The sequence below is a fragment of the Macrobrachium rosenbergii genome, chromosome 22 (assembly GCF_040412425.1).
Source record: "Macrobrachium rosenbergii isolate ZJJX-2024 chromosome 22, ASM4041242v1, whole genome shotgun sequence".
Classification (NCBI taxonomy): Eukaryota; Metazoa; Arthropoda; class Malacostraca; order Decapoda; family Palaemonidae; genus Macrobrachium; species Macrobrachium rosenbergii.
The window spans coordinates 25,177,287-25,190,890 of NC_089762.1; the positions used below are offsets into that span (position 1 = coordinate 25,177,287).

General features: G+C 36.0%; 1 protein-coding gene across 1 annotated transcript in view; it reads left to right on the top strand.

Moving 5' to 3' along the window:
- raw overlaps window positions 1–13,604 on the top strand; it is a 241,832-nt gene continuing 228,228 nt past the window's right edge. The window contains exon 1 of the mRNA XM_067124460.1: window positions 1–212. The gene's annotated coding sequence lies outside the window, so the exon portion shown is untranslated. The remainder of the gene's footprint in view (window positions 213–13,604) is intronic.

Sequence of the window (13,604 nt, forward strand, 5' to 3'; positions counted from 1 at the left end):
GAGAGAGAGAGAGAGAGAGAGAGAGAGAGAGAGAGAGAATTCAATATTCACAATAATCTATGAGCATCTGTGCTCTATTATTTTTGCAGATCAGTGAATCGTAAAGTAAATACAAATGTAAGCATTTTGTTGTCGTTTTATTTACATCTTGGAAAGCTGACTTTAACAATTACGTTGGTGGCTTCAGATGACAAAACGTCAAAAGTAAAAAGGTTAGTTCACCAGATTTACGTTATTCACACACTTGATTAGGCCTATTGATATGTTATTTATTTAGGATATATGTATTTAGGTTACGTGAATTGTGTCTTAGCCTACGGTAGTCTAGTTTGCATAGCCCAAAAACATGGTAAGTTTAGCCTGTCATGTTGTAATTGTTGAATTAAAATCATAACAGGCATAGACATTCATTGACAAGCTTACTTAGACTGTTGTGGGCTCAGCTTAGACTACCCCATTCTGATATGAGGCAATACATAGCCTGAGGGTAAATCTTTTAATCTGAGGCTAAAGGCCACTTGGCTGTCTTAGTGCAGTAGGTCTAGCTTATGTTGGATTTAGTGTAGATTCATTTTGAGGATTTTGGATGTAATTTCCTGTGGAAACGCATTTTTAGGCTAACCCGTTACACCTGATAATCTGTGTCTAACAAGAGGCCAATGTAATTAGGTAGGCCGGGAAGGGGATAAGAAGCTGCAGTATTAGGTTGCTGCATCCTAACATAACATGTCATAACCTGGCGTAGGCCTATGCCTCCGTATCCTAAGGTAACCTAGGTCACTGGTTCTGCCTAACCAAGGGGGCTTTTTGGTGATACTGCAGATAGCCCTAGTTGCGCACATGTTCTGCTATGTATGATGCCCCATTGGTGGGATCCAGGGGTCAAATTTCCATCTTCCTGACCAGGTCAGGTCACAGCATCTAGGATTGGTTAGGCTGAGGGGGTTAGGTTAGAATGCATCTCTGTAGAAATCTGTCTTTGATCTGATTTTAAGCAGGCAGCAACCATTGGAAATGGCCTAGGCCTAACTATTGCAACTCTTCTGCACTTCTACCTCTCCTTGATCCCCCACCAAATCTAGCTTGATGTATGGTTAGCCATCTATAAAGTTAAATATTTACTATTGCTTTCCATTCTAAAATTGGTGAAATGCAATTGTATGATAGTTTGTAATGTAATTCTGATGAATTTGATATTCATTTCTTCTGGAAGCATTTGGTTAGTGCACTACAACCACACCCATACCTGACAGTGATTATATATGTATGATGGATTGTGTGGTTTAATCTGGAAAACATGCCTAATCCTGATGCAGATGATGCTATGCATTGATCTTATCTTCTGAGTATACAGCTTTGTTTGCTGAATCTTCCAGTTGAGATTTAGCTAAAATTAGTGCATGATGCAAATTATGCCCAAAATATAATTATTAACAGCTCAAAGGAATTTAAATCCCTCCCCCTCCCTACCTAGATCTTTTCATTGACAGTGCTTCTTCAACTGCATGCAACTCATTCAAAATTTTAGGTGTCATTCTTGATTTCCAATTCATTTTGAGAAATATATTCAGTGTTTCTCTTTTTAAGCTGGACAAAAGTGGTATAATGAGAATCTTCTAAAGATTTTTGGAGACCTGCCCATTCTTTTATTCTTCCTTGTTGTGAATATTCATCTGTAATCTTCAGTGGCAGACTTACATCTTAAACTGATGAACAAAAACTTGATTTTTATTAAAATTCTGATCTCTGTTGTTAATATTTATTTCTGGCATCATTGTTCAATAGGCTAATTGTGTATGCTGTATAAGATATAGCTTTTCATAATTCTGATCATTCTTTGTACCACATAATACTAGATGTATAGTTATTTCTAACAGTCTTGCCTCTTCTACTATAAGGTGCAATACCACACAGTTTTCTCAAAGTTATAACTGTTTAGACCAAATTGAGAATAACCTTTCAAATCTTGTACAGTAGCTGAATCATTGGAACTTAAGAGGTTCAAACTAGGCACAAATGCTTTTTCATTATTTACCTTATTCCTTTTAATTTTTTATTTGATTTAATTTTTTTTATTTATCCTACTTGTTTTTCTTTGTTATTTCTCTTTCTTGGATTATTTATTCTTTGCTTCTCAGTTTTCTTTTCTGTTCAGGGCTGCTTTTCTTACTGGGGTCCTTAGGCCTGCAGCATTCTGCATTTCTGCCTAAGGTTGCAGCTTAGCTAGTAGTAATGATAATAATAGGATTTTTTATCAAAAAAAAAACTGAAATTGAATGAAAACTGCAGGTATACAGTAACATAACATTTTTAACTTAATCTCACTTAGGACATTTGGCCCTAGCTAACTTAACCTGCCCCTAAAATGATGGTTTTTCACTGGGGTTCCCCCCTTTCGTTAGACACGGGTTAGCCCAGCATATATGCCAGAAATTAATATTTGTTTCACCAGAATCACATCAAATACTTAGAAAGTTGTATTTCATCTGATATATAATGATTGCTATTGTTGTCTTATTAAAGAACTTACATCATGGCAGTGGATATACTGCATTGTTTCTTAGCTTGGGGTCAAAGAATTAGTAACCGCTGTTCGCAGCCTTGGCTAAAAAGCAACTGCATATCCAAATGAAATAGAAGCATTATGATCCGTTGCAGAACACATGAATGAACAAATTATTTTTTGTATTAAAAGGGGGAAAAAAGAAAGTTCTTGACAAATTATATGCAAAACTGCACTTGCACAACTGTGGAGTGATAACACCAGTTGCACCAAACAGTATGGATTAGAAACAGAGCAAATAATAGGGTACTCAGTCTTTTCCAAAGAAATGAATGTAAAATTTTTCAGAAGTCTCATAAAAGAATAAAAAAATGCAATTTAAACCTAAGATTATTTAATGTAATTTATGACAAATCACTGTACTGTATTTTAGTTTTTAGTCCTTGCAGGAGGGCACGGTCATGGCCAAAGGAGCATAAAATAAGAAAAATTAACTCCAATTTGCTAACAGAACTAAGGAATCACATAATTGGTTGAGTAATAAAAACATCTGGGAAAGAATATGTTGTTTGTTAATGGTAAATTTAGTAGTTAGGTAAAAAATATTTGGGGCTAGCAAATTAACATGAATATCCCATAAAAATATAGTGCCTTAGATAGAGAAAAGGGTTATAATTTTTTCAGCGCACCAAAGGAGCCTTAGGTTGTCAGTTATTTACAATCATGTTATAGCTTGACTTTAAAATTAATTTGAGCATAGCACAATACAGAAAAGTTGGAAGACCCAGATCTACTTGGATAAGAGCTAAGAGAAAGTAGGAGATTTATGGAAGGTAAAGCACAGGAGAAAACAATTCTGGTTGAGGAGGAGAATGTCTCAGATTTGACTGAAATATTGTACTCAGTAAGCATATTGTTTATAGTACTATATGTTATAGGAATCTAACATGTTCCCACATAAGTTAGTAGAGTACTGAACATTAACTCAGCAATTCCTCCATGAGGATTTGACAAGAAATGAAAAAGCATTGCCCTTTAGATTTACGTTGACAGGTGCAGGAAGTAAACCTAGGATGGAGTGATTGATGAAGGCACACTGAGACATGGTTACCAAAATAAAATATTTTACCTAATATACCCTTACCAGGAGCTCAGGTAGTTGCTATAGCCTAATGAAGGCTAGCCCATGTGTCCCTTGGAAATGGGTTGCAACAGTTTGCCACAAGCCAGTACAGTCTACCACAATCTAATCTATCAATATGTTATCATATGAAATCATCTTTGAACCATCCTAATTATCATTTTTTGTTGAGACAGTTCTCCACCTGAAGAAGAAAACCCAGTATCAGGGAACTACTTATTTTTTTTACAAGCAGTTCCCTGATACATCATGCCACCTTACAGATATTAGGTGAGAATCCTAAAAAATAAAAATGAAAATAATAAGGAAAAGGAAAGACCCTTGAGTTATTTACATGAACTTTGTATAAAAGGTTGCAGCACTGAATATTTGGATTTAATGGAATACTGTACATAAAGTATCCGTGCCATTATAAAATTATAAAGATGAGTAAGATGACAAGTTGTGTGTTATGATGTATCTTGCATGATGTAAGCAGTCTACTGGTGGTACTGCATCTTTTTTGGTATAAGCATATTTTTGAACTAGAAGGAAGAATGAAACTTTTTTAAAGAATATATTTTTGAATTATCATGTTTTTTTTTTTCAATAGACAGGTAGGATGCAGTTAACAGATGTGCTGATGGAAATGGGATTAAACCAAAGTAGGAGCTGATTTAGGCTAGAGCTAGACTTGATGTAGTCAGCTGTAGGTTTCAAGTATTTTATGGTTGTATTGGTAGCATGAGCTCAAAATTATTATGAGAACTTTATAGCATAGCATGGAATATATATGTGATAGTGTCACTAGGGTCCTGAGGGCACCAGGACAGCTGGAAAACCCAGACTAAATTGAATGACAGCTATGAAACAAGAGGAAGTGGAAGCACTGGAAATACATGAGTGGTGTTGCATGACATTGGAGGCAGTAACAATGATAGCACAGGGTAGGGTACAAAAGTTTTGTAACCTGAAAGGATATGAACTACAGTACTTATTATCACTAGTGGCGTTTTGTTAGGCAGTAGATTTTGATCCAGAAAGCCATAAAAACGATTTGAAAACACTTGTGTCAACACAAATGAGGAAAATTTTATTGATGCCGTAGGCAAGTGTATCATAGTTATGGTCAGGTACTGTTCTAGCTATTTTACTTGTTAGTTACATTTTGGACCATTGATTTAGTCAGTTAGTAGTTACAGTTGGGAGCTGAAAGCAAGTGTGCTTTTCTGATCAAAGCTCATGTTTCATCTGTCTGCCTGTATTTATATATGCCTGTGTACAATAGTTCAATTTCCTGATTTTTGACTTCTTAGAACCACTGGGGATTAAAGTTTGTTCAGATGGGGCCCACACCTTCTTCAAAGGGGAAGTAGGTTGATTAAGAAATAGCTGATATATGTTGGGGTCATTCAAAAAAATTGTAAAAATTATTTGAAGGGCAGAAGTGGGTCACAATAGCTTTTCAAAGTTTTACTTTGGAATATTTAAGGAGAATCGTTAAAAATACCCTTCTTGAGAACAAAAGGGCCACCGTGTAAGACTGATAAGCATCAGACCTTATGCTTTGTAGAATCAAGTTTGTTCAAACCCTTGCTTCATATGCCAGAGGTAAGACCACAAGGATTCGAGTTTTTGGCTAGGAATGTATAGAAGAACCTAAATCATATATACATGCGTGTGCAGCAATGGGGCTTAGGTAAATACTGTAGCCCACGGGCCTCTTGTTTGAACATGCACTCAATAATTTCAAGTTCTGATTATTATCTAAAAAACTATTGATTTGTTTGTTAAAGAAAAGTTAAAACATTACCAGGCATTTTTTTCAGTTTGTGAATTTGTAAAGTACAGTAATGTCTTACAATCATCATATTGTAAGAACAGACAAGGTATCTTTCATGTCTAAATCTATCCCCACAGTGACTATTGAAGGTTCTGTCAACCTCAGCTTAAGCTTATCACTAATGATCAGCAGCATATAGGAATAATCTGTAGGAAGTACATTTAGTGAAGGATGGTCAAGTCGATTTTCACATTTGTCAAGCGCTAACCACATGGTAGTTGGATACCTTTGCATACTCCCTCACCTGAGGTACTTATTATCATGGATAAACTATTGAAGATTTTGGCAGTCCAACTTAAAGATTTAGAGACAGGCGATGGGGAACCCTTCAGAGGTTGGTGCACAAGTCAGCTTGTCAGGATTAAATGAATTATCTCTCAAGTCTCACACCCTGCGGGAACAGTTAGATAACAAGTGTGTTTGTGTGGTTTGGAATTCTATGACAACCTTATCCAGATTTCAAGAAAGATGTTATCTATCAGAAGTCTGTGTGCAGTCAGACATGTATTGTTTTTGTTGGGGATTAAAATTTTTCAGAAGTATATTTTTACCAACAGAATTTTTTGAATGAGGCTTTGTCATCTTCTTAAATAAAACCATTGGGTTAAGACAAGATGGTTCCCACGAATGGTTCAGTGTTTTAACTTTTTTATTTTAGGAAATTCATCTTGCTCAATTTGAATTGTGATGCTGGTATATATAAAAAAATTGCCCGTCCCTCATGGAGCCGTTAATCAGCTCAGTGATCTGGTTAAACTATTTTAATAATATACTAATAATAATATGAGAAAAAATAAGTTGTAGGTACGGCATATACCGTTTCCCTTTGAAAATTGCTATAGAGACATGTTTTGTATTGCTGTTCATTAATGATGTTCCTGTCTGTGGGATTAATTTTTAAATCAAAATATAGAAAAGTGGAGTTTTGATTGTTTTCAGTTGCCGCTGATGTGTGTGGCTATTGAAGGGTCTGATTAGAATGGCGTACATGTTTACTCCACCGATAAAAATACTGAAGTCTTCAAATCTTTTTAGAAATGATGTGATGAGACTTTTTTGTTGCTGCAGTGTTGAAGAGTTGTTTTGGTTTCCATCTGAGAAGTTCTCCTTGATATCTGGACATTATCAAAAGTTATTTTTTTCTGTAATAGGGTGTTGAAGTGGCAGACTGATTAACAGTTTCATTTTACTGGATAATGCCCTTGGCTTAGCTTGTTTTTATTACCTTTATCATCCCTGCCGCTTATGTTGAAATCAGTATTGTTCTTAAATATTAATTCATTTGCATATGTGCAGGAAACTATCTTTTGCTAAGTCTCATTTTAGATATTGATAAAAACACACAGCATTCCCTTGTGTCTAATTTACAAAAATGCTTGTTACTTGAGAAGGAAAGTCCTAATTCTCTCTCTCTCTCTCTCTCTCTCTCTCTCTCTCTCTCTCTCTCTCTCTCTCTCTCTCTCACCCCGTTTTCTTAAAGAGATCAGATTTGATATGTTAGCTGTCCTCCGTCTTAACAGCGTAGAGGAAAGTAGTACAGTAGTTCTAAAAATGATTTTTTTTATATTGTAATTTATTAAAAAAGAGCCATGAAAATATTTGCGTGAACAACAAAGAGCGCAGGAACTGCGTTATTTGTTCATTAAACATGCAGAGAATATTGAAAAATATTGCTTTTATGCTTTTGAGAACATGATTTAGTAAGTGGCCTTCTTGGAAAAGGAACTGCTGCCGCGTTTCCATATCGTTTAAGGGTTAGTACGACCTACGTTATGGTTATGTGTCAAGGGTGCGTCTACACTGCAATAAAACACGTCATAAATACGCGTCGGCAACTCACTGCATCCTTGTTACAAACAAGTTGAAAACAAGTCAACGACCTCAACTGAAGAACAACCCTTTGTTAAATGCTGTAAATCGTATGAGGCACTGTTTGTGATGTGTATCCGATAAATCGCCAACGAGTGTTTATGACATGTTCTACTGCTGTGTAGGCGCACCCTAACACTCGTTTGCTTCGTAATGACCACTTATATGTGTTTGCCAACTTATCGATTCTTGTTTCTGGAAAAGAAGGATGAATTGACTTCTTATTATCGAACTACTTGGTGGCATCACCCCCTTTGGTTTGTTGGACTAGAAGAAAAATTCAGCAGTGCCGATCTTGGGAACCAGATGGGATTTTTTCCCCGTTTGTGATATCACGGGCATCGTGTCGTTAACATTTCATTTATGAAGACGGAGTAATAAGCGTCAAGATATTGTTTGTGAATTACGACAACAACAAAAGCGTAAAGCTGTGATGCGCCTTTGTTTTTTTTTTAATTCTGCACCAGACGAGCAATTAGCTATTAAGTCGTACGTCAACAGTGGGTTGGTCTTTGGGACGATGCTGTCATTATAGATCATCATTATTGTCTTTACTTGAACACCAATTAGACGCTGTCGGAGATAATTGTCTTGTTCGGTCCTATACTAGATGAAGATACCATTCATAAGTATACCGAAATGTTTGTAGGGATTCGCAGTTTCACTCCAGTTTACTTTTCAAGATGGTAGCAACAATGAAAGGATAAAAGAAAGTAAGACATCTCTTGCGCGAAGAGTAATACGAATTAATGATATTTATGATTTATTTGTAAAGAAAAATGTTAGTATTGGTAATAGGCAAGAACAAATAATGTCATACGAATCAAGTGTCATGAATATATTATAATCTCAAGTAAAATTGCTAATTGAATTGTCACTAGTAGGGTATTTAATGCATTACATTTGACATTGAATATGTAATAAGTAAAATTAAAATACATTGAAATAAGCTTACTGAAATAGTTACAAAACTAAGGAACGTTTCCTATTTTGTATCTCTCTCTCTCTCTCTCTCTGTCGCACACACTCATGTTTCATATACGTATGTATGTATGTCTGTATGGAAAGAGGGAAACCAGCAGTAGACAGTTTTTATTTCATCAAAAGGTAATTTCAAATAGGAAACTTTCATTATTTTTATATGTGATTTACTTAAGTTTATTCCATTCTATTACTGTGCTTGTTAAATTTAAACTCCCAAGTATAAACAATTTATTAAGAAATAGATAATGATTCTTCCTACTTGCCGGTAGGGGAATATTGGAATTTCACTGATTAACAGTATAAACATGTAATGGTGTTATGGAAATTAAGATGTATACATTGCATTCAATATGTGTAACTTCATGTGTGTGTGTGTGTGTGTGTTTGTACGTACAGAAGCACAAAGAGAGTAAGCGAGCACGGAAGGTGAAGTGTGCGCTCTCTATCAGTGCGTGGATTTGGCTCTTGATAGCAATGACATCATGGTTAAGTTTAGGTGAGCTGACGTCGTTGTAAGGCAGAAAATGAGAGGTATTTGGGGCTACGACTCTCTCTCTCTCTCTCTCTCTCTCTCTCTCTCTCTCTCTCTCTCTCTCTGTCGTTGTAGTGACGATTTGTTGCCTGCGATAGACTTTTTAGTTTTATACGTATCGTGTTTTATATGTTGGGTTTGACTAAATTATACATTAGAATCTGTGTAGGATTTCGCATTTATTCGAGTGTCAGTTATATTTAGATTAATAAGCTGTATATTTTGAAGGCGCGAGTGTAATCTTACATCAAGCCTCTTGGTTTAGGGATGGGACGTGTTGCCTGATTGCGTTTCCTAGATTGTTGTAACACCATCTTTGTTTTAACATTTTGTTTGATTCTCTCCCCTAGAAGTTGAGAAGATTGTAGAGCAAACTCATTCATGAGCGTGCATGGCTTTATATATATATATATATATATATATATATATATATATATATATATATATATATATATATATATATATATATATATATATATATATATATATATATATATATATATATATATATCTTGATCTTTCCACATGTTTTCTATAGCGTTTTAGCATAACTTTTTATTTGTTGGTAAGACTTCCGTCTAATGGTAGTGGCATGTTTCAGATTTGACTGTCAGGTTAAATGAACCACCCATTTTCTCTGCTTTTCCCTACTTCCGCCCCCACCCCAACAAAGTGAAAACTTGCAGACCTGTAACTCTAACCAGAGTAGTCACAGAGACCACTAACAACTTCTCGATGCTTAATTGATTTAATTCCATCTTTTAAAGTAAACTGGTCGTCAAGTCAACGTCACAGGTATATTTTATGCTTGATTTCGGTGAATTATTTAACATTTGATGCCATTTTCGGAAATAGATTGATGTAAATTCAATTAACCTGCCGGAAAGATTGTTCAGGGAATCTGTCAGATTTCACTTATCAATCAAGCAAGTTTATATAAGAGCGTAGATAAGAATGGGTACTAAAATGAGATTTATGCCTAATTTCACCCAATTTTCCGCCATAGAATTATCTAGAAGAAATACTTAGTTTACGAAGTTGCTGAGTAAGATTTTGCACGGTCCTCTTCGCCTTGAGATTATTGAGCTCATTGCCATAGTTCTTAAAAATAAAGTGAAATCAGATACACAAAAAAGCAAATTCTTTGGCAGCCTTCTTGAATGAAGACTTGGGCCTGCTGCTGCTGGGCACCAGATGAATAAATACGCTCTTCTTCTTCTTCTTCTTGTTCAGTAAAAGTCTCTTTTTCAAGGGCAAAGCAAAAAGGTAACTGAAGTGAAAATCGTACTGCCTCTGTCCTCGTTTGCCATAAGGACATGTTGTATATGTAATGAGCGATCACCTGTTAATGAACACGGACTGCGCTCTTCGTCAGGTTTTAAGTTCTAGACTATATAATAGGAAATAATCAGTTTTCCCAGTTATAAATGAATAGTTTCCCGAAAGTGGCTGTTCAAGTTTTGGTGACCCGTCTCTTAAAAGTCGTCGGCGGAATAAACCAGACCACCCTCGCTCACTTGTTCTTTTGTTCCTGTTTTTATAGTGAACTCTAAATGGTTTTAAATTGAATATATATTTATCTGTAGATTTCAAGAAACTATATCGGCATCAGTGACCCTGGTAGTCACGATGCCAGATAGTTTCTAATCATTCATTCGTTCCTTGCTCACTTGAAAACAAACATTTGGCGAGCTATTTTCTTTTGACTTTATGCTTGAACCCATAACGGACGTTTCCCTGAAAAAATGAAAGTATATATCACTGTGACTGATTAAAAACTTAAGAACATCCACAGTGGCATTGGATGAAATTGATCTCAACACAATTCAGGCTGTCCTATTCCCCTGATTGCTTAGTTAAAAAGGGCAGTGAACCAAGTTGCTCATCGTTGCCTATGTTTTAAAGGGCTTATGGTGCTTAGCTCTCCTCAACCTGGCCAGGTGTTGGTGGAGCTAAGTTCTTGTGCCACTATAAGGTAATGGTAGGCTAGTACCCACGCACCACCCGCCATATATGTTTGATTTTCTTCTGCAGTTTAGATTGTAGAGGTTAAGTCAGTGTTTACTGATAATTGTTTATCATATTTCCTCCTTAGTTCCTGTTTGTTTGTGGCTTCGTTAATCAGTCCATGTGGTTGTTCGTTGGCCGGTCTTTGGTCAATCGCCAACCAGTATTGTCATGCGCTTTTTCACGAATTATCTCCTCAGGTTAAAGGGGAATACGATACGATTTTTTTTCACATTCTAAAATCAATATTACATTTGCTTTAAAATAATAGTGTTTGGATTTTTTCATCTTGAAGTAAATCTGTTCATTTTGTATAAGATTAGATATATTGTCACGTCCCTTCTGTCACGATTAGTTCTGAAACGACTTGAGATCATCACTAAAGGCTCCTCGTGCGTGGCATGCGTATAAAAACTAAGGAAAACAAAGTGTACGTACACTCTTACTGTACTGTATTATTTTACTTCGTTTGTGTCAGTGTTGTGATGTCTTTATGAGGCTTAGAGTTACAATGCTGATGATATACAGTGCGTGTGTATGTGTCAAAGAGAGAGAGAGAGAGAGAGAGAGAGAGAGAGAGAGAGAGAGAGAGAGAGAGAGAGAGAGAGAGAGAGATTATGCTGCTAGACAGTCAGATATTACGTCCGACTGCATAAGGCCCAGATGACCATTATGCGTTTTGGAATGTGTAATGATATGAATAAATTTTTCTGTACCATAACACACAAATAACGATACTGTTTTGTAAATATCTCCAAGAGGCTTAAGATTGTAGCATCAGAATGAATACTGCTATTTTAAGGTGTAAGGCAAGTTATAGCATTATTATTTTAGTATAACCTTACTACATATATCTATCTATCTATCTATCTATCTATCTATCTATCTATCTATCTATCTATCTATCTATCTATCTATATATATATATATATATATATATATATATATATATATATATATATATATATATATATATATATATATATATATATATATATATATATGGCTTCTCAAAATTGCCTGTAAGCTTCCCTGTAGGAAATCTACTGATTGGTTTAACCTTGGACTTACACGAGTGCGTTTTAAATCTGTCCTTCTTTCCAAGGGTGACAATCTATTCCTGCTCTATATGACCTCCCATATTTTGAGGATTTTATCTAGGTTTAACTTCTGCCTTACATATACACCAAAACGTATGATATTTTTTAAATGACTTATGCATATTCTAAACGGGCTAATAACAAAATACTAAAATGGGACTTATACGCAAGGCAAGGCATGAGTGTGGTTTTTCAAACCGTATTTTTCAATATAATGGTAGTGATTGGGACGCTGATTTTTGTGCTATCGCTGCCTATCCTTTCAATTATTAGTACTACAGTAATTTCAGCTTAAGACTCAGTAGTGACCGCCAAGTTTCTTTCGAATAAACGTACGAACATGAAGAAACTACATCGCCACTGTTCGTAGTGTCATCTGCCAGGTTTGCCCCTTAGGGGGTTAGTGCTGTCAGTGCACCTCTCGCGGTCCACTGTAGGCATTACTGAAGGTTCTTTGCAGCGTCCCTTCGGCCCCTAACTGTAACCCCTTTTTTATTCCTTTTATTCTGCCTCCATTCAGTCTTTCGTCCATCTTACCTTCCACCTTCTAATGATTGTTTCACAGCCCAACTGCGAGGTTTTCCTTCTGTTAAACTTTTAGAACCTCTTACTCCTAATTTTCCTTTTAGCCCGGAATGACTTTAAAGGTCCCAGGGCTTGGCCTTTGGCCTAAATTATATATTCTATCTATCTATTTATCTACCAGGTCTGTCACTGAAGTGTGTGCATTTGCTTGATTCACCTTGACAGCTACGCTAGTCAAATAATTTCACACTACCCTTGCCAATAGAATTTGATTCCATGTTTGTATGCTTATTATGTATATATGTTTCCGTAAAGCGGGGCACCTATACGCTGCACATCCCCTTAGAGCTGAGATTTTAAGACCAACTCGTCTGCTTCAATTTTCTAGACAGGGAGCGTCAAATTCAAAAGTTCTCCGACATTTGCTAGTCATTACTTTCTCTTTGTAGAGAGTGCATCAGGTTTACCTACTTTTTAAAATGACTGTACAGTATCGTTTTGGGACGGAAGCTAAATAGCCTGTTCTTAATAGGCTATTTTGTTCGGTGTCAGTTTGTCTTTGCTCAGTACCTGTAAGTTACAAAAGCCCAAAAATATAATATAGTCCAGGTCATGATATTCAGCTATATAAAAAAATGAATAAAGAGGTTACGGGAAAGTTTAGACTCCAAACGGAAAGGATGATTCAGCCATTTTTTCCTCTAATACGACATGATTATCTATAACATTACTTTGATAAATATATCCCAGCCAAAGCCTTATGGGACGGATAACCTACAAATCTACCTTTGTCTAACCCAGTCCGGGAGAAAACCAGAATAAAATAAAAGGAGGAAGAAGATTGGGTCGTAACCATGAAGAAAACGGTCTGGAAGCCATATTTATGTAAATCCAGTACATGGACTGACCGTTTTTGGAATTGCCATTAGTGTTCCTTTTGCGGCCATGAGTTTTTGCAGAGGACTTTGTGTTATGCCCGCAAAATTCTCGGAGGTGATTTTATGCTACCTTACTGAGATCTGAGATTTGGGTTATGATATTTTCTCGGCTAAGGTGTCTATGAATGTCTGGTATTGAGACCTGTTTTTATGTGTGTGTGTGTGTGTGCGCATTACCGTGAG